Genomic DNA, 20049 nt, shown 5'->3' on the forward strand with positions numbered 1-20049 from the left:
AGGATTCATATATATTCAATTATCCTCCCGCTGACCTTTCCACGAACATCAGAGAAAAAAATATACCCTTAGATTGGAATTTGTAAAACGCGGGAAGCAGGTTCGTAAAAAGTAAATGAGGCTTCATTGTGAAACAAAAATTTGAATAACAATGAAAAAGCAACACTAAATTAGAATAAGTGGAATTCAAAGTAGGACAAAATGTCAGTGCTGTACAAAAGTGACAAACATGTTTAGACTGGTATACAACTGCAACATTCAGACAGACTCTACGTTGTTAAGTGGGTGCTCAATTAGCAAGTGTGGTTGAGTTGTTAAACAACAGTCCAACGCAATCAAAAAAGATTGTAAAAAGCAGTACCAGACAATTACCGTCTCTGGCCAGCCCAGCCAGCAGCCATACATAAAAGGTAGAGTCTCATGTCAGTGAGTGATGATAGCTGAATAATGGTGAACCTAAACCAAAAGTACATTTTATAATATATTAGTATCATTAGTAAATGCTGAAGCCAGCAGCTGATATCCAATCAACTACAAAGCTTGCACATTGTGAAATTTGCTGTGTCGCTTTTCAAGAATCAGTTCACAACAGTGATTGAGCAATTTAGAAAGAGCAGGATTATTACACATTGTCAGTGCTGTAGACAATATTAGGAGGGAAAGATTTGCCTCTTGACTCTGGGGAAGTGGGACAGTTTGTTTGTAACGTTTGACCTTTACGGATGCCAGATTGGACTGGAATAAGTAATTGATACAATTAGGGAACAAAAAAGTACAAACACATTGCTCTTCTGATTATTTCACCCACAGTACTGACCAAATTGACTTTCAGATTTGTTGATGCCATGGGCATTAGAATCTGTGCCATGTCATAGCATTTGTCTCCAAGAATCTCATTTTCAAAACATTCCATATCATTGTAATTATCATCAGGGCCATCAGAAATCAATATAAATTTCCACCACTTCCTGTTTTTTTCCCAGATTTTTAGCATCTGCAGTATTTCAAATTGTATTTGTGTCTGATTTAGTTGGGATTTTTAAGAATATTGTCAGCGCAATGCAGATTTTTGATCAGTTTGTGCCCATTACAAACTGGAACCATGCTGCCCACCTTATTGGTAAGAGCCAAAAAAATCAGCGTGCAGTGCCCACACCTGAAACAGGTCAGGTCCTCTGCTTAATGCAACAAAAGGGCCTAATCTCTGTTTGAGGTCCCCACTGCAAGGCTGCTTTGCCCCGAGTTAGTCAGCACCAGCAGCCCAGAAATATCATGGCTTAAAGGTACTGCCTGTTATTCCGCAACCAAGGAATTATTTATCTAAATATGTAGCTCATGTTGAAAAAATGCGAAACAATAGATGCTGGATGATGCCGGCAGTTCAACTACCCCCCTTCAGTTACCACCTCCCCAACACCTTGGCCACCGCTAACATTCCCAACCTGACCATTCCCCCTTTCTCAACCTGGTGAAATAATCCCTGCATTGGTAATCAAATAAAATCTGCAAGGAGAGCATTTCATGCAGTCAAGCTGATGTCACGCTAATTGGCACTTTAAACATTTAAAAGCTTGAAGCACTTTACTCCATTAGATTAATCTATTAATTTAAAAGCAAATGGCATCTTGCTTATAACTACGATCTGCTGCGTAGTTCCAGCATTCCTTGTTGCTTATAAATAGAAGGAGACACTTGTGGTTCCTCACTTATGTCAGCACCTGTGGAAAGGAAAGCAATTACTTACAATCTTATAAAAAGAAATTCGACAGCACATAAATTCTGATTCCAGCAGTGATGGAACACTCATTATCTGAGATCATGTATTTCAAATTAGTTTTGAATTATCTTCTGAAAAATAATAAAAGAAAAAATGTGTGAACTTGCAGAGATGACTGAGAGGTTTAAAGTGCAGACAATCTGAACTCCTTTTGAACAGGGAATCCATTGCTATAATAACAATAAACCATCAGGATCTAGATGGTTGATTGTAGTGGGTTACCAGCATTAGATGGTTGGTGTATTTTGCACTGCTGTGGGTATACACTTAATTAAATCACCTAACTAATCAATCACAGTTAAAACATTGCAGAATACCACTAGAATAGAGAAGGCTGGGTGATGCAATGGGCTCTTTTACTGGGTTTAAATCCAACTTGAAGGGGTGAAAGTTCCCACCATGAATTTAAAAGGTGAGGGTTGTGCTTGGCAAACTTTGAGGCTATTGTTGGACCTTCCGATGAAGTGATTTTATTGTCTTCTTCCAGAAGCCTTTTCACAAGATTCCACGTGAGAGATACCGATCAAACTAAATTTCATGGGAATCTGGGGTAAAGTGGCTTATGAGAAATTGAATCAAAAATAGGAAAATGACAAATGTTTCTGAGGTCGCTAGAGTTTAACTGTTTTATATTGCAGCCACATCCTAGGGAAGGAAGCTAACTGCACCACCATTCCATGTATTTTATATCTGTTCTTGAAACTGCCAAGACAGGATGGAGTTTTGTAGCATCGTGGTTCCTGGACAAATGATCCAATAACATGGGTTCAAATTCCACTACTGTAGTTGGGGATTTAAATTTAGATAATTAAATAAATCTTTAATAAAATGTTAGCAACAGTAATGGTGACTACCGAACTACCAAATTGCCAATAAAAGTCCAACAGGTTTACTAATGTTCTTTAGGGAAGGAAACTGCCACGTTTACATGGTCTGGCCTATATCTGACTCAAGACCCACAGAGATGCTCGTAACTCCCCTCTGAAATGGCCTAACAAGCCACTCAGTTGTATTTAAGAAGTTGGCTCACCACCAGTTTTCCAAGCACAATTGGAGATGGGCAATAAATATTGGTCTTGTCAGTGGTCCCCACATCCTGTGAATGAATAGGAAAAGTTGCGCTGATTGTGAGTCATGTGCTAGGCCACTTTAGAGAGCATGAAGCATTAACCATGTAGTGCAGCCAAGAGTTATATGGAGACTGGAACAGGCAGGGGTGATAGATTCCCTCCTGAGAAGGAAATTGAGCTTCTAATAACTTCAGCTTATTTCTTCAGCAGAGCCACATGGGGCTGCCTGGGGTGGCCCGGGAGCACAGCCAAGGCTTCAGGTGCAGCAAGGGGGTCCAGCAAGGGGAAGATGGGCCCAAGTGGGTCTTGAGTAGGAAAATCACCTGCTGGTGAGAAATGATTGGGGGAAATCCAACCCTTATAAATCAAAGGTGTGGGGCAGGAGGGTGGTGGGAGCTGTCTGAATGTGCGAAGAAACTCGCTCCTTGTCCCCGAAGAAAATAATAAAATAGAAATGATACATTTTTAAACAATAATATCAAATCAAAGGACCCAACACACTCCAATATCTGAAAATAGCCTAAAACTGAGGGCAGAAGCTGTTTTGAAACAGATAACCAAAGATAATGTGTAACAAGAATGCCTGATAACCTCAAGGGGAAAATATTGATTTATTTTGCTTTTACTCATTACAGCTCCCTCTTGCCATTTCTACATTTTAACAAGTTCAAGTTGTCTGGACGATCAGAAAAAATGTTTGTAATCTTTGATTACATTGAAGAAACATCAGCTATCCCTACAGGGCTGGGAGGCAGGCAGCACCATTGGCAGCAGCTTAGTCAAAAACATTTCTCAAGTTCCAAGATCATAAATATCAAAACTGCTTGAGAGGTATGGTGGCATCATGGTTATGATAGTGGGGACCAGTAATCCAGAGGCGCTAAAGATCTGGAGACCTCAGAAGTTGTGGAATTTAAATTAAATACATCAGGAATAAAATGCTAGCATCATTAATGGTGAATTTGAAATGATCTGATTGTTGTAAAAACTCCATCTGGTTCACTAAAGCCCTTTTGTACTTGTACTTGAGTACAGGAGCAAGGATGTCTTACTGCAGCTGTACAGGGTCTAGGTGAGACCACACCTGGAGTATTGTGTGCAGTTTTGGTCCTTTTACCTAAGAATGTTTTGGTCCCTGTACCTTTCTTAGGTAAAGGGACCAAAACTGCACACAATACTCCAGGTGTGGTCTCACCCAGGCCCTGACCAGCTGCAATAAGACTTCACATAGAGGGAGTGCAGCGAAGGTTCACCAGACTGATTCTTGGGATGGCAGGATTGTCGTATGAGGAGAGATTGGGCTGACTAGGCCTGTAATTCACTGGAATTTAGAAGAGTGAGAAGTGATCCCATTGAAATGTATAAAATTCTGACGGGGCTGGACAGACTGGATGCAGGGATGATATTTCCTCTGGTTGGGGGGGTCTAGAGCAAGGGGTCACAGTCTCAGGATACAGGATAGACCATTTAGGGCTGAGATGAGGAGAAACTTCTTCACTCAGAGGGTGAGGAACCTATCGAATTCTCTATCACAGAAAACTATGGAGGTCAAGTCACTGAATATATTTAAGAAGGAAATAGATAGATTTCTGGACTCTAAAGGCATCAGGGGGTATGGTTCGCAGAGTGGCAAATTTACATCTACTGGAAACTACATATATTAATACACATGACCTATTCTTTGCAGACAGAAAGAACATGAACACACATTGCACTTGTTTCAGCTAACCAAAATAAGTGACAGCCATTTGCTGGTTCATTCCTCAGGGTAATACCTTGATGAATCAGAGTCAAGCTGCCTGGTTTAAATTTAAAACAATACTTGGCAGTTAACTGTCATTCACTATCAACTGGTGCATGCTCCATGGCAATGCCTCTACCAACCGGAGTCCACCTGCCAGCCAACCAGCACTCTCTTCTCATTTAGTCCAACTTTGTTGTCTCCCTTGGATTTATATCCTAGTGAAATGTCCTGATGAGTGAAGATGAAAAGCTTTGACAAAAAATGTCTCTTTTTCTCAGCAATACTGAAGTTCTGTGCTACCAACTGAAAAATGCAAGTCTTTCTACCAAGTCACTCAATTGTATGCAGGAAAATGGTTTATCATCACCTTCTCAAGGGCAATAAGAGATGGCAATAAACGCTGGGTTTTCCGTCAATGCCCCCATCCCATGAATGATTTCAAAAATGCTGAACTTCAGAAGCAACCAAACTGGTTTATAGAAAAGATCACAGTCACCTTATGATCTGCCACCTTCTCAGATTCTTTATACCCATCTGTCGATTGGCATGAATTCCTGGTTTGACAGACAGTAATGTTTAATTATAGTGCAATCTGCAAAATATAAATGCTTATGATCGGGTGTGTGTGCCTATTGAAAGCAGGTTATGAAGGGTTTGAATATATGGTTCATGGAAGATTGAATTCTTACAAACTCACTGTAGATAAAATCCACTGAATTCAAGATTTCCTTTTGATTTCAATAGTAACTTTCAGCAGAGAAGTGGATAAATGTTTGAAGGGAAAAATTGCAGGAAAGAACAGGAGAGTGGGATTAATTGGATTGCTCTTTTAAAGAGCTGGCACTAGGCATGATGGGCTGAATGACCTCCTCCTGTGATTCTATGAATCCTCAGTTTAAGGCTGCAACAAAGTGATTTTCACAGAATAAGTTTCGCTGACTTTAATGCATCACTCCCTCACACCCTCAATAGTTCCTTCTTGGTCACACCCTCAATAGTTCCTTCTTGGTCACACCCTTAATAGTTCCTTCTTGGTTTGAATTGGATGTTTGTTTACTTCTGATTTGGAAATGAAAATTTAAGTCAATTAGCTGATAGGAATTTATATGAAATCGGTTAATGTGGGAACCACACCACAGCTGAAAGCCAGTGAATTTTTTCCCTCATTTACCACAGATAAACAAGTATATCCATCTCTGCAACGCTTTAACTTTACTCAATATCTTTTCAGGGCCTGAAGACTGAGAAATATATAGAACTTAAAAAAAGTTTAAACTAATTTGCATTTTTTTCCTTATCAAGTGTTTCTGCAATAGTATTTAATATTGTTAAACGGTTCGCTCCATCAACATGTTCAAACTGGGCTTTTTATTCCAGGTCTTTCTGGAACGTTGGCTTTTATATCCAGTGAACTAGAGCACAAGTGGGTAGGAGTCATGCTTCACCTATACAAAGCCCTGGTTAGACCATGCCCAGAGTCACTGGGAGCAGATTTGGGCACCACACCTGAGGGAGGATGTGTTGGCTCTGGGAGGGTGTGTACCCCGGATTTATCAGAACAATACCCGGACCCCAATGGTTAAATCACAAGGAGAGATTACAGAAATTGCGTTTGTATTTCCTCAAATTTAGATAATCGAAGGATCATTTGATCAAAGTTATCAAGATATTGAGGCAAGCAGATAGGGTAGATGGAAAGAAACTATTCCTGCTGGTTGGGATATCTAGGATTAAGAGATATAACATAAAAATTAAGGCCAGGTCTTTTAAGTGAAGTTAGAAAACACTTCTACACACAAAGGGTTGTAGGCATTTGGAACTTTCTTCCACAAAAGACAATTGATGCTAGTTCAGTTGTTAATTTTAAATCTGAGATTGATAGAGTTTTGTTAGCTAAAGGGGTTAAGGGATATGGGGCAAAGGTTGGTTGTATGCAGTTAGGCCACAGATCAGCAACATTCCCATTGAATGGTGGAACAGGTCCAAGGGGCTAAATGACCACCTCCTGCTCCTATGTTTCTCCAATCATGATTAATGATAACGTCCTTTAAGAATATGCTAATATTTATATGTCAATCAATTTATTTCTCTAGTTGCTTTTGAAGATGATACTGAAATATGGCACTGAATGAAGTATGGTACCAGGGTGTAACACGATGGACAATTTGTACATTGGATGAAATACGCTGGACTCTGTATGTTTTAAACTGTCTCATTTAATTCAAGGTAAAACGGAATAGTTTGCAGAAAGGCATATGACCTCCTACGAAATCTGACTGGAGACAAGCCCATGTGAGCCCACGCTAAATCTGCCCTGAGAAAAGCCTATGTGACATGGCTGCCATGGGGCAGGGCCCCAGGTCAAAATTCATTGAAAGTGAGGTCCAACTTTGAACACCAGGGGCAGAATTTTTCTCTCATTGGGCGGGTGGGTGTCTGACCCGAACGGCGTAAAATGACGCGCAATGATGTCGGGCGAGCGTCCAGACACATCGCGCAATATTTTGGTTGGTGGGCGTGCACAGGAGCCAGCAGTGCACCTGCCCAGAATGAATTGGCCTATTATGGCCCTTAATCAATTAATTGACTAGAAATTTTTGCTACCCATTCAACTGTTCCTTTGGCGGGCAGGTGAAAAGGCCAAATGGACTTTGCACTTTTGGCAAAACCTCATCCACCGGTGGGATGAGGCTTCGACCAGCGATTAGAAAAATAAAACCTTTTAAGACGCATATTTAACATGCCCCTGCTCACGAGACAGAGTCACAGGAGGGGACATGTTTTCGTTATTTTTCATATCTTTATTTATTATTTTTAAAACCTTCAGCTCCCTGAGGCAGCTCTGTGCCTCGTGGAGCTTTCACTGCGCGCACCCGTTAATTGGCCAGCCAGCGTGAAGTCGAGGTCGGGGCCCAATCACGGGCGGTGGCTGGCTTCCCGACCACTCCCGGGCCCGCCCGATGACACCCGGCCCAGGGCACAAAGGAGGAGCCAGCTGGCCTTCCTGTACACAGATTCACAGGGCTGAATTCTCCCCCCGTCGGGGGGGAAGTTGATGGGAGGGTGTGTGTGGGGGCGCTTCCGAACGGCGCCCCCCCAATCAGAGACGCAGCGCCATTTTACGTGGGCGGGCCAATTAAGGCCCACCCACCATGACGTCCACGGGGAAGCGCAATGCGCTCCCTGTGCGGGCGGGGGGATGCCTAAAATCGAGAGTGCACTCTTTTGTGCGCATGCACGTGAAAGAGCGCACTCATCTCCCTGAAGCTAAGTGCTGCCTCAGGGAGATCGCCAGTACTTTCAAAAATATTAAAAATAGAAAAAAAAAATTTCCCTAACATGTCCCCTCATGGGGCATGTTTTTAATTTCCAAAAAAGCTTTATTAAAATTTTTCAAACCCTACATGAAACCTCATCCTGCCCATGGATGAGGTTTCATGTTTTTTCCATTCCCCGCCGGGGCTCCTGGCCTGTCCGCCAACCTTAAGGTTGGACGGGCAGGTCCACTAATTACTTTAATTGATCCTGTCAATGGCCTCAATTGGCCACTGACAGGTCGGTGGGCCCACAGCTGATTTTGCTGCGCCCCCGCCTTCCTGAAAATTTAAATGGGGCGGGATGACATCGGGGGTTCCGCCCAACGTCACCGTGCGTCATTTTGCACGTCGGCGAGCGGGCCCCGCCCCCTGCTCACCGACGGTAAAATCCAGCCCAAGACTCTCAGAGTCGGTCTGACAAACATCTGGGGAAGAAGACTGGCAAAAGGTGCTGCCATGCCAAGCAGGGAAAAAGGACTGTTTTCGGGTTAACCACCCCAAGCAGAGCGAGGATGGATCCCCTGCTCGAAGAAACAAAGCTTGTGGTGAGTAAAAGACCAAGGAGTCACCAGAAGATGCTTTACTTGCTACTGGAGGTTCATTCGCTTATGCTGAGAAAGTTGACTGAGGAGACATTCTTTTAAAAGGGAAATAGAAGATTCCTGTGGGGCAGGGAGAAGAGATTCTTTTAAAGCTGGGTGAAACTTGGGACTGCAAACACAGGACTATGGCTGGACTTTGTGACAGAAAGGCCACCCTTTACGCGTATGTAAAATATGGCGTGGTGATGTCAGGTCAGCAATCGAACGTCCTCACGCCAGTCCCTGATATTACTGAAGGCCAACAGGTGTGGGAATCAGAAGCCCGCCTGCCATTTTAAAATGACCAATTAACAACCCAGTTGTATGAAATTTATCGACGCCTGCCGCATTTTTAGAGCACCGGACGGGAAAAGTCTGGGAGTGTTTTACAGCAGGTACGAGGAGGCGGCACAAGGGCCTGGAAGAAAAGGCCTGTCACTGGAACCAGGACTGTGTGCAGCAGCAGATTCGGGGGGGGGCGGGGGGTGGGGGGTGAAAGTGGCAGCATCTGTATGATTTTTGACTTTGTTTATCCTCAGTTCTGAGCCTGCCTTAAGAAATAAGGAGAGATTGAGAGAGCAGGGGACCTTTAAATTTGTAGCTGAGACCGGCTTCCTATCCACAGCATAACCCTTCTCCCACCTGGTGTCCTGGCCTAGAAGTACAATTGGCTGCAGCGCACCCGGTCGCCCTGCTAATTGGCCACCCAACACTTTATTTTACTGAGTTGAGGTGTTGGGAGTAGAAGCAAGTGGATCAGTCACTTTCAATCCCACCTCCCTCACCCCACTCAAAACCAATAAAAATCCAGTCCTAGGTTTCTGCTGAGAGAGCTGTGTAATTTTTAAATGTGGCGTGGGGTTTTTGATTGTGTTGGGAAGTTAATCGGGAATACCATTTCAGTAGTTTAATGTATTAATTGTTTATTAAATAGTGTCTAGCCAGTGTTGATTTTAGTTTGTTTATTACATTAAAAATCTTAAACTTTGAAATCTTATCGTGTGATCAAGGGGAATGGAGATAGTCCAGGGAAAATGGCGTTGAGGTGGATGATCAGCCATGGTTTTATTGAATGGTGGAGCAGGCTCAAGAGGTTGAATGATCTACTCCTGCTCCTATCTTCCTATCCTCAATTTGGTCACTGAGAAATTCATATCTCTTTTTAAAAGTTATTGGTCTCTACGGGGGTTGTAACACTCTGTAGAACCAAGGAGCACAAATGGAGGCCATTTGATCATCATGTCCATGCTGATTCTTTGCTACAGCAATCCAAAAATTAATCCCATTGCCCTGCACTCCTTGTAGCCCCATAGCTTTCTCTGTTTCAATTATATACTAAAAGGAGTTGCCTTGAATTTAATGGGGTTGGACAATGTACTTTTCATCTCCTGGTGTAACTTTGGTGGTTTGGTGGAAACCATGGTTATAGGGTGTACAAGCCTGGTGGTCTGAAAATTATATTGAGGAATTGGGAAGCCCTGTCAAAAATCTACCTCGGTAGGTGGCCCAAAACATTCCATGCAGTACCTTTAGCCCAGTGGGTGGTGCTGTGTTAGGTAGTTCATGAGAATTATCAGGTAATGTTACAAGTAATGTTACCTATTGTCCTGCAGTGTAGTACTGAGGGAATGCTGCACTATTGGAGGTGCGGCTTTTCGGATAAGATATTAAGCCGAGAAATTAACTGCCCACGTAAAAGATCCTACAGCGTTAATCTCCCAATATCCTGAACAACAGTTATCCCTAAATAAACACATATACACGTGATTTGATAATTTATCTCGTTGCTGAATGCAAATTGGCTGCCACGTTTCATGCATTACCCCAGTGATTACATTGTTTGAAAAAAGTACTTAATTGATTTTAAAGTGCCCTGGGGTTTCCTGATGCTGTGAAAGATGCTATATAGATGGAAGACCCTTCTTTTCTTTCAAGCGCAACAGCTGATATTTTAAATTTTTGGTACGATCAAACATGCAGTTGTACATCCTGCCCACTGGGTGGCTTCGCAGCAGTATACAGTATTCCCTGAAAGCTTTCGTCTGGTTAAAGTGGGTTTGTGAGTTGGTTACGGTAGAGAAATGGCATCAGATGTTTGTAGCTAACTACAGTAATGGAAATGGCTGAAGGACACATCCACTCAAGTCCAGTTGGGTTGATCCGGCTTGGAGCAAGTGATTTGACATTGTCGCATTATTTGCAACAAATGTCCAAGTACTACAACTTAAAAGGTTGTTAAAATGCCCACTTTTGAATGAATTTCAGCAATAATAAATTATACGCCCAAGTCCTTGTTACCTTATTAATTGTAGCCAGTGAGTTCTTAAGTAACTTACTTGTGTTTATACCTTCCAATTTTAATGATGTTTTGCTGTATTTTAATTCCAAAATAACCCACACCTTACGTTCAAGACTACATGATACAAAATACAGTAAGATTTAAAATTATTTAAATTATGCATAGAGTGTAATTGCAATATTGAATAGTAATAATAGACATTCATTTTTATAATTGGCAAAAGCAGTCGTTTGCAATAACTAAATCTTCACTTCATGAGATGATTTCCCATCTCTGCTGTTTCTCTGTGGCAGGCCAGTGCCTTGTGAGGATTGGACCTAATTAACATCGGACCAGCAGACTAGGGTGTGGAAAATGAGCCACTACGTGATCAGGCAGCCCGTACCTGGGCTCCTCTTCAGCTGGAGGGCTAATAGTTCCTGGGTGGAGCACAGCATATGCTTCACCCAGTTGAATCCTAAAATGGTATTCAATGTCATTGGTGCTCAGTTGCCAGATTAGAACCCCCCCCCACCCACCATTGCTGACTCAGGTTATGTCATCAACAACTATTTTCAAGATACAACCCTGCTGTCTACTGAACAGCTAGTTTGAACTTCACCCCTCAACAGTCACTAAAATTTCTTTATAACTCTTTGAAGCAAATACCATAACACTAGTACAGGTATGATTTCCTTGTGTTGTCCTATTTAGTGTTGCTATTTTTAATTTCAAAATTCATTTTATTTGCCTTTATATGATGAGGCTAACTCAGTAATCCATTTTATAATTACCTACTGCACTTTTCCCTTCATACATGATTTTCTTTTTCAGCTTCCTATTATTAGAGTCTAGGCAGGCATTCACTTACTTTGCTTTTTCTTTTGCAATCAAAGAGTTGTGACATTTTGGTGGTGCAAATTGTGTAGAAGGCAGAATGTGAAGAGAAACGGAGAAAAATGGCAGAGAGAGAAAATATGATTTACATTAACTTCAGTTGAATGAACAAGTGTCCTTTTACACTGTGGCTTGGTACAGGCTGGAAGAATAATGACGAAATGGTTTCATGGGATCACTCTCCTCTTTTCACAATTTGAAGCCTGCCATGGGTCTATTGTACATTAATTACATGGGAATTAGAATGGCAGGACAGGTGTTATGTTGCAGCTGTGGAATGTGGGATCTTTTGGACGACGAGGCGATCCAGGACAAACACGTCTGCAGAAAGTGTAAGCAGCGAGAGGAATTCTGCACCAGGATTATTGATCTGGAAGCCAATCTGCAAACACTGTGCATCAAAAGGGAGGGGGGGGCGGGAAATACCTGGACACTTTGTTCCGGAAAATGGTCACACCTCTTAGAATAGGGTCACCTGTTTTGGTCAGCAGTGAGGGACAGGCAAATGTGACCATGAGTGAGGAAGGCAAAGGGACCGAGCAGGCAGTAATGGAGGAGCCTCAGGCTTTGCAATTGTCAAACAGGTTTGAAGTGCTCACAACCTGTGTGGACGAAAGTGATGTCTGCAAGGTGGATGAGCAGGCTGGCCATGGCACCATGGTACAGCAAATTCAAATGGGGGCAGCAAACAAGAATGTAGTGGTAATAGGGGGACAGTATAGTGAGGGGGATTGACACTGTTCTCTGCAGCTAAGAGAGAGAGTCCAGAAGGCCATGTTCCAGGGTTCTGGACATCTACTCAGAGCTGGAGAGGAACTTGCAGTGGGAGTGGGAAGGATCCGGTAGTCGTGGCCCTTTTAGATATCAACAACATGGGCAAGACAAGGAAAGAGATTCTACGTTGTCAATTTGAGAAGCTAGGTACCAAATTAAGAAGCAGAACCTCAATAGTAATAATCTCTGGATTATTACCTGAGCCATGTGAAAATTGGCATAGGGCAATTAAGATTAGAGAGACGAATGTGTGGCTCAAAGACTGGTGTGGCAAAAGCGGGGGCTGTACCGTTGGGACAGTCTACACCTGAACCATGCTAGGATGAGTGTTCTTGCGAATTGCATAACTAGAGAAGTAAAGAGGGCTTTAAACTAAACATGAGGGGTGAGGGATCAAGCTTGGGTACAGGTAGCAAATCAAGGAGTAAAGTCAAAGCAGGAGAGCAAAATAGTAATATGGGAAATGAGGGCAGGAAGAGACAGAGAGAAAAAAACTAAGAAAGCACCAAGAATCAAGACTAGATGTTACAAGATAACAAAAAGACAAAACTGAAGGCTCTGTATCTGAATGCACGTGGCATTCATAACAAAGTAAACAAATTGATAGCTCACATTGATGTAAATAAATATGATCTGATAGTAATTAGAGAGAAGTGACTGCAGGATAACAAGGATTGGGTCCTAAATAAAGGCAACTATGTGGGCATGAAAGCTGAGCTAGTGGAAGCTAGGTTAGGGGATAGATCAATAGAGAAGCAGTGGCAGACATTTAAGTACATTCAGAATAAGTACATTCCTATAATACAGAAAAATTCTAAGGGGAGGACCCATCATCCGTGGTTAACTAAAGATGTTAAGGAAAGCATCAAACTTAAGGAAAAAGTATACAACTCCGCAAAGATGAGTGACAGGACAGATGATTGGAAAGAATATAAAGAACGGCAGAGAATGGCTAAAAGGTTAATCAGGAGAAAGAAATTAGAGTATGAGAGGAAGCTAGCTAGAAATGTGAAAATGGATAGCAAGAGTTTCTACAGGTATTTAAACAAGAAAAGAGTAAGTAAAGTGAGTGTTGCTCCTCTAGACAGCAACAATGGAGAGTTAATAGTAGATAATAAAGAAATAGCAGATGAAATGAGCAAATATTTTGTTTCTATGTTCATGATAGAGGATACAAAAAAATTCCAGTAAAAGCTGCAAATCAGGGGGTGGAAGGGAGAGAGGAACTTGGTGAAATTACAATCACTAGGAAAGCGATACTGAGCAAATTTATGGAGCTGTGGGCTGACAAGTCTCCGGGTCCAGATGGACTTCATCCTAGGGTCTTAAAAGAGGTGATTAATGAGGTGGTTGGTACGCTGGTGTTAATTATCCAAAATTCGCGAGATTCTGGAAAGGTTCCATCAGACTGGAAAGTAGCAAACATAACTCTTCTATTCAAGAAGGGAGGGAGGGAGGAAACAGGAAACTATAGGTTAGTTAGCTTGATGTCTGTTGTGGCGAAGTTATTAGAATCGATCATTAAGGAGGATATAGCTGGGCATTTAGAAAAACTCGAGGTAATCGGGAAGAGTCAGCATGGTTTTGTGAAAGAGAAATCATGTTTGGCCAATTTATTGGAGTTCTTTAAAGGAGTAACATGGGCTGTGGATAAAGGGGAGCCTGTAGACATACTATACTTGGGTTTCCAGAAGGCATTTGGTAAGGTGCCACATCAAAGGTTATTGCGGAAAATAAAAGCTCATGGTGTAGGGGGTAACATATCATCATGGATAGAAGATTGGCTGGCTGGCAGAAAATAGAGAGTATGTATAAATGGGCATTTTTCTGACCGGCAGGAAATGTCGAATGGAGTCTCCCAGGGGTCTGTGCTGGGGACCCACTTTTTACATTTACATCAATGACTTAGATGAGGGGAGTGAAGACATGGTAGCTAAATTTGTAGATGACACAAAGATAGGTAGGAAAGTATCTTGTGAAGAGGACATAAGGAGGTTGCAGATGGAGTGAGTGAGCGGGCAAAGACCTGGCAAATGGAGTATAGTGTGGGAAATTGTGAAGTTGTTCACTTTGGCAGGAAGAATAGGCAGAGTGTTACTTAAATGGTGAACGACTGCAGAATTCCGAGCTGCAGAGGGATCTAGGTTTTCTACATGAGTCACAAAATGTTAGCATGCAGGCACAGCAAGAAACTAAGAAGGATAATGGAATGCTATCCTTTATTACAGGAGGAATTTAACATAAAAGTAAGGATGTTATGCTTCAGTTATACAGGGCGTTGGTGAGACCACATCTCGAATACTGCGTGTGCAGTTTTGGTCTCCTTATTTAGAACATAAGAACATAAGAAATAGGAGCAGGTGTAGACTATTTGGCCCCTTAAGCCTGCTCTGCCATTCAATAAGATCATGGCTGATCTGCCCCAGGCCTCATCTCTTTCATGCCAGCTCCTCGTAGCCCTCAATTCCCCAATATTTCAAAAACCTATCTACCTCCTGTTTAAATACTTTCAGTGATCTAGCCTCCACAACTCTCAGGAGTAGAGAGTTCCAGACATTCACTATCCTCTGAGTGAAGAAATTCCTTCGCAACTCAGTTTTAAATGAGCTCCCCTTATTCTGTAACTATGTCCCCTAGCTCGAGATTCCCCCACTAGTGGAAACATCTTCTCAACATCTACCCGGTCAAGCCCCCTCAGAATCTTGTGCATTTCAATAAGATCACCCCTCATTCTTCTAAACTCTAATGAATAAAGGCCTAACCTGTTTAGCCATTCTAGATAAGTCAACTCTTTCATCCCAGGAATCAGCCTAGTGAATCTGAATTTAAGGAAGGATGTAAATGCATTGGAGGCAGTTCAGAGAGGTTTACTAGATTGATAGCTGGAATGAGCTGGTTGTCTTATGAGGAAAGATTAGACAGACTGGGCTTGTTTCCAGTGGAGTTTAGAAGAGTGAGGGGTGACTTGATTGAAGTAAATAAGATCCTGAACAGTCTTGATAAGGTGGACGTGGAAAGGATGTTTCCTCTTGTGGGTGAGTCCAGGACTAGGGGGCACTGTTTTAAAATTAGGGGTTGCCCTTTTCTCTGAGGTTTGTGTGACTTTGGAACTCTCTGCCTCAGAAGGCAGTGGAGGTGGGGTCATTGAATATTTTTAAGGCAGAGGTAGATAGATATTTGTTAGGCAAGGGAATCAAAGGTTAGCGGGGGTAGATGGGAATGTGGAATTCAAAACACAAATAGATCAGCCATGATCTTATTGAATGGTGGAGCAGGCTCGAGGGGCCAAATGGCCTACTCCTGCTTCTATTTTTTATGTTCTTATGTTGTTAATTGACTCCATGGAGGAGGTCACCCTGATAGCAGGCCAAGGACCTGAAGAATGTAGGTCTCCCATATTGTCCAAACAGTTGTATTGGTGATTAAGTCTTAAAGTCAATGACATCACAGTAATGCGATATACAAGACCTTGAAATGTAAATGGTCCTTCCACCAAGATAACTTACCTCTCAGCTTGCAAGGTTGATGCTTCATCGATAAGATGCTCTTATTAATCTATATTTTACCTGAAATCCCTTTTTAAACTCCCATTGAGAAACGAGAGCAGGAATTGATCAATCAGCCCTTTGGAGCCTGCTCCATCATTCAATAAGATCATGGCTGATCTGTTTGTGTTTTGATTTCCATATTCCCATCTACTCCCGATAACCTTTGATTCCCTTGCTTAACAAAAATCTACCTACCTCTGCCTTAAAAATATTCAATGACCCCCACCTCCACTGCCTTCTGAGGCAGAGAGTTCCGAAGTCACACAACCCTCTGAGAAAAAGGGCGACCACTATTAAGTAAGATCATGGCTGCTCTTCTACCTTAACGTCACCTGCACCACCTGGGGATTTCCTTAGTGCCCAAAGAGTTTACTGATCTCAGTCTTCAATATACTCATCAACTGTGCGTCTACATTTCTTTGGGGGTAGAGGACTCATAACCCTTTGAGTGTAGCCATTTCTCCTCATCTCAGTCCCATTTGGCCAAACCCCTATCCTGAGACTCTGACCCACTAGTTCTGGATTCTCCAGCCAGGAGAAAACATCCTCCAGCGTCTACCCTGCCAAGCCCTTCGAGAATTTTATCAACAGGAAGCTTTGCCAGGTGCATCATAAGGAATGGCTTTTTAATTTTGTATGTGATCAGCTATTGGACAATGTCAAAGCAGACATTCTTATTATAATCGGGTGCCTAGATTTTGAACTTTAACAATGCTACAAGTATAAGATTTAAAAAAAAAAATCAAGTTTAGTCCCTCTCCCACCACCAGAACAACCCCGCCCCTCCCCTCCCCCCAACCAAACCCCAAAGTAGATGATTGTGCACAGGCCTGGTACGTAAATGTCTTTGAAACATGATAGGTGCTGCCAAACAAGGCTGGAGGCTACTAACCTTGTAAACTATCCCTCACAGTAAGCTCCAATCGTCTGTTTGAAAGCTTCCCAGTCTATTCCCCAAAGATTTAACAGGCTTGTTCTAATGCACTTATAAAGCTTCATTTTTAAATAGCTTTGCATTTTTTATTTTTCTTTCTCCCAATTCTGCCCCTCTAGCGTATGGGACTCGAAGATCCATGGCTCCTTCCATTGCCTCGTACTGGGGAGCTGATGCTTCTGTCTTTTTTTTAAACCTTTATTTGTCTCTTATTCATATAAGCGAGGAATGCAATTAGCTCCACTATGGTCTTTCTCCATTAAAGTTCCGATATCCAATTTCCTCAACCAACACAGTCTGTTTTTCAATACTGTCACAGACAAATCCTTACGACATTGCCTTTTATTCCTTAACCTTATTCTACAATTCATTTATTAATATGCCCCATTCACATTCATTGCACTGTATTGAGCATAGAAATGAGGACACATTTGTTAAAAAAAAACACATTCTACAACAAAAGACTGGTGAAGAAAGTATAATCCTGGAAGAACAATCCACTGGCTGGATCTACTGGAAGCTGTTACACCTCTTGGTTATTAAATTTAAAATTAATTTTTAATAATTGTATCCATCAAATATACAGCAGTTGTTTTAGCTGTGCTGAGTCTCCATTTGTTCAATATTATTACCATGTTGTTACTAGTGAGCTGGTTACCCATTTTGCTACGTTTTACTATGAGAGGGTACAGCTGTTTTCTAGCTATGAACTGGAATAATCACAGTTGAGTTTGTGAAATGCGTTCTAAACAAGTGGCCTGAACGTGACTTTTCAATCGTGATGGCATCTGAACACGTTATGACCTGACTGGTTGCTTCATTATCCACATTCTTATCTGAAATATTTTCGATGAGGGCAAAGGGTTAACAACGTTCTTCGCAATGCTAGCCGTCCTAGTACTTCTGAGACACTTAATGTCAATTTATGGATTTTTGGATGAATCATTATATCAGGTATCATCCCTTTAGCCAACCACATGTTAGACAGGAAATGATATGAAGAATAACCTCACCAGGGTATTTACCCTTCTGTTAAACTGAAATGATAGAAGCAAAATTCTTACCAACAATGGCTTTGAATATTTTATTTTAAGTTGACTGGAACATCCTTTGAGCATCTGAATTCTATTACTATAAATGGTCTTGACCCATTGAAAAGGCTAATTGTGGACAACATTTTGTAAAACAGCATGTTAATAATTTTTGGCAAGTTCAGCTCTCCTGATAATTCTTTTATTAAATGCACTTCAGCATTGAACATAACCATCTGGACCCACATGGTTCTAGGTTTGGTCCCCGGCCTGTGCTGAGTCAAATTATCTCCGTTGAGGAGGCAGGAAAGTTGGCAAAATTGGTCTCAGTTCTTCCTGAACTGAGAGGAAGGGTGGAGATTGGGAGGTGGTCGGTGGTTGGTGGAGAGGAATTGTATGTTTGGAATGTTGGGTGAGAACAGGTTGGGGCTCAGGATATTTGGATGAGTGTTTACCCTGATACGATAACCGGCTGACCCTCACGTCGGGACTCACAGTTGAATCAAGTGATTGTTGAAATGCACTGTAGCATCAAGCAGCATCTTCACAGAGGACACAGGGGGAAAATTGATGGAAAATCAAAAAATCTATTTTCTTGAAGAAAGAGGAGAGATGTGTACTCAATGTTATCAGGCAAGGGAAAATGCATGTATGTGGCTATTGGGTGAAGTTCAGGATTGAGAACCAATTATATCAGCACTAATGCCTCCCCAGCAGAGATCCATATCTGGTGATTAAAGCAGTTACCATCAGTGTCAGTATGGCTCAGTTGCAAGAAAATTAAGAATGTAATCTGACAATAAAAGCACCACCAGCTTGAATTGAGGAAAATAATGGGAGATATGAATGCAGAATGTGTTCCAGTACCTAAGTTGCACAAAATAAAGAATGTATTGAAACTTTTGGATTAAAATCATTTCAGGATTTTCAATGGGTGAGATAAAAAGCAGTAATTTTAGGATCAGAAATGTTCAATGTGTATGCATGTTCATATATTAGGCAAAAAAGGAATATAGTTATAGAATGTGTTACACTGTGAGGTTATTAAAATCTTGGTTTGAATAAGAAGTAAATGAATATGAATGTATGTAAACTGTGTAACAGCTAAAAATACACTGAGATCATTTGGTAAGGAAGACAACGTTAGATCTGCATTACGTGTCTAACTTGTGAGGTTGGAGTGTTCCAGCAGCTTTACTGAGAAGAGTATATGAGGGTTATACAAAATGTGGAACTTTGAGATTGCTTAAATATGACAAAGAGGGTCCGTATATTATATCAGCCATAAAAAGAAACTAAATTATGTTCACGAATATTATTTGTAAAATTGCAATTTATGAAAAGTTATGCTGTCACCACAAAAACAATAAATGAGTTTGATCAGCAATGCACCCATATACTTTCTAACCAGTCACCACCTAATCTGCTCTTAAGCAAACTGAATTGCAACTGCTAGTCTATAATCAGACATGTTTCTCTTAAAGCATCCACACTTGCTTTAGATTAAAGCCAATGACTCAGTCCACTTTCAGCCTGAGTCGAGTTGCCAATTGAATACAATTAAAGGATGAATTTATCATGAATTCAAATTTTTTTCCTTCATTATCTTTTATGGGATGTGGGTATCACTGGCAAGGCCAGCATTTGTTTCCCATCCTTAATTGCCCGTGAACTTAGGTGGCTTGCTGGACCATTTCAGAGGGCAGTTAAAAGTCAACCGCATGTGGGTCTGGAGTCACGTGTAGGCCAGACCAGGTAAGGACGGCAGATTTCCTTCCCTAAAGGACACTAGTGAATCAGATGGGTTTTTATGATGATTGATGATAGTTTCGTGGCCACCATTACTGGGACTATTTTATATTCCAGATTTATTGATTAAACTTATATTCCACCAGCTGCCATTGTGGGATTTGAACCCATATCCCCAAGACATGAGCCTGGGCCTCTGGATTACTAGCCCAGTGACACTACCAGTACACCACCATCTCCCAAAATCTCTCACTGTCAGGTCTTTCAGTAGGTGTCATTTGGAGGCGCTCAACTCATTGTGCCTTGATTACTCTTAAAAACTGGCCAATCTTTCTCTTGTTAAGTGTGG

This window comes from Cetorhinus maximus, chromosome 21 (genome assembly GCF_964194155.1).
Source record: "Cetorhinus maximus chromosome 21, sCetMax3.hap1.1, whole genome shotgun sequence".
NCBI lineage: Eukaryota > Metazoa > Chordata > Chondrichthyes > Lamniformes > Cetorhinidae > Cetorhinus > Cetorhinus maximus.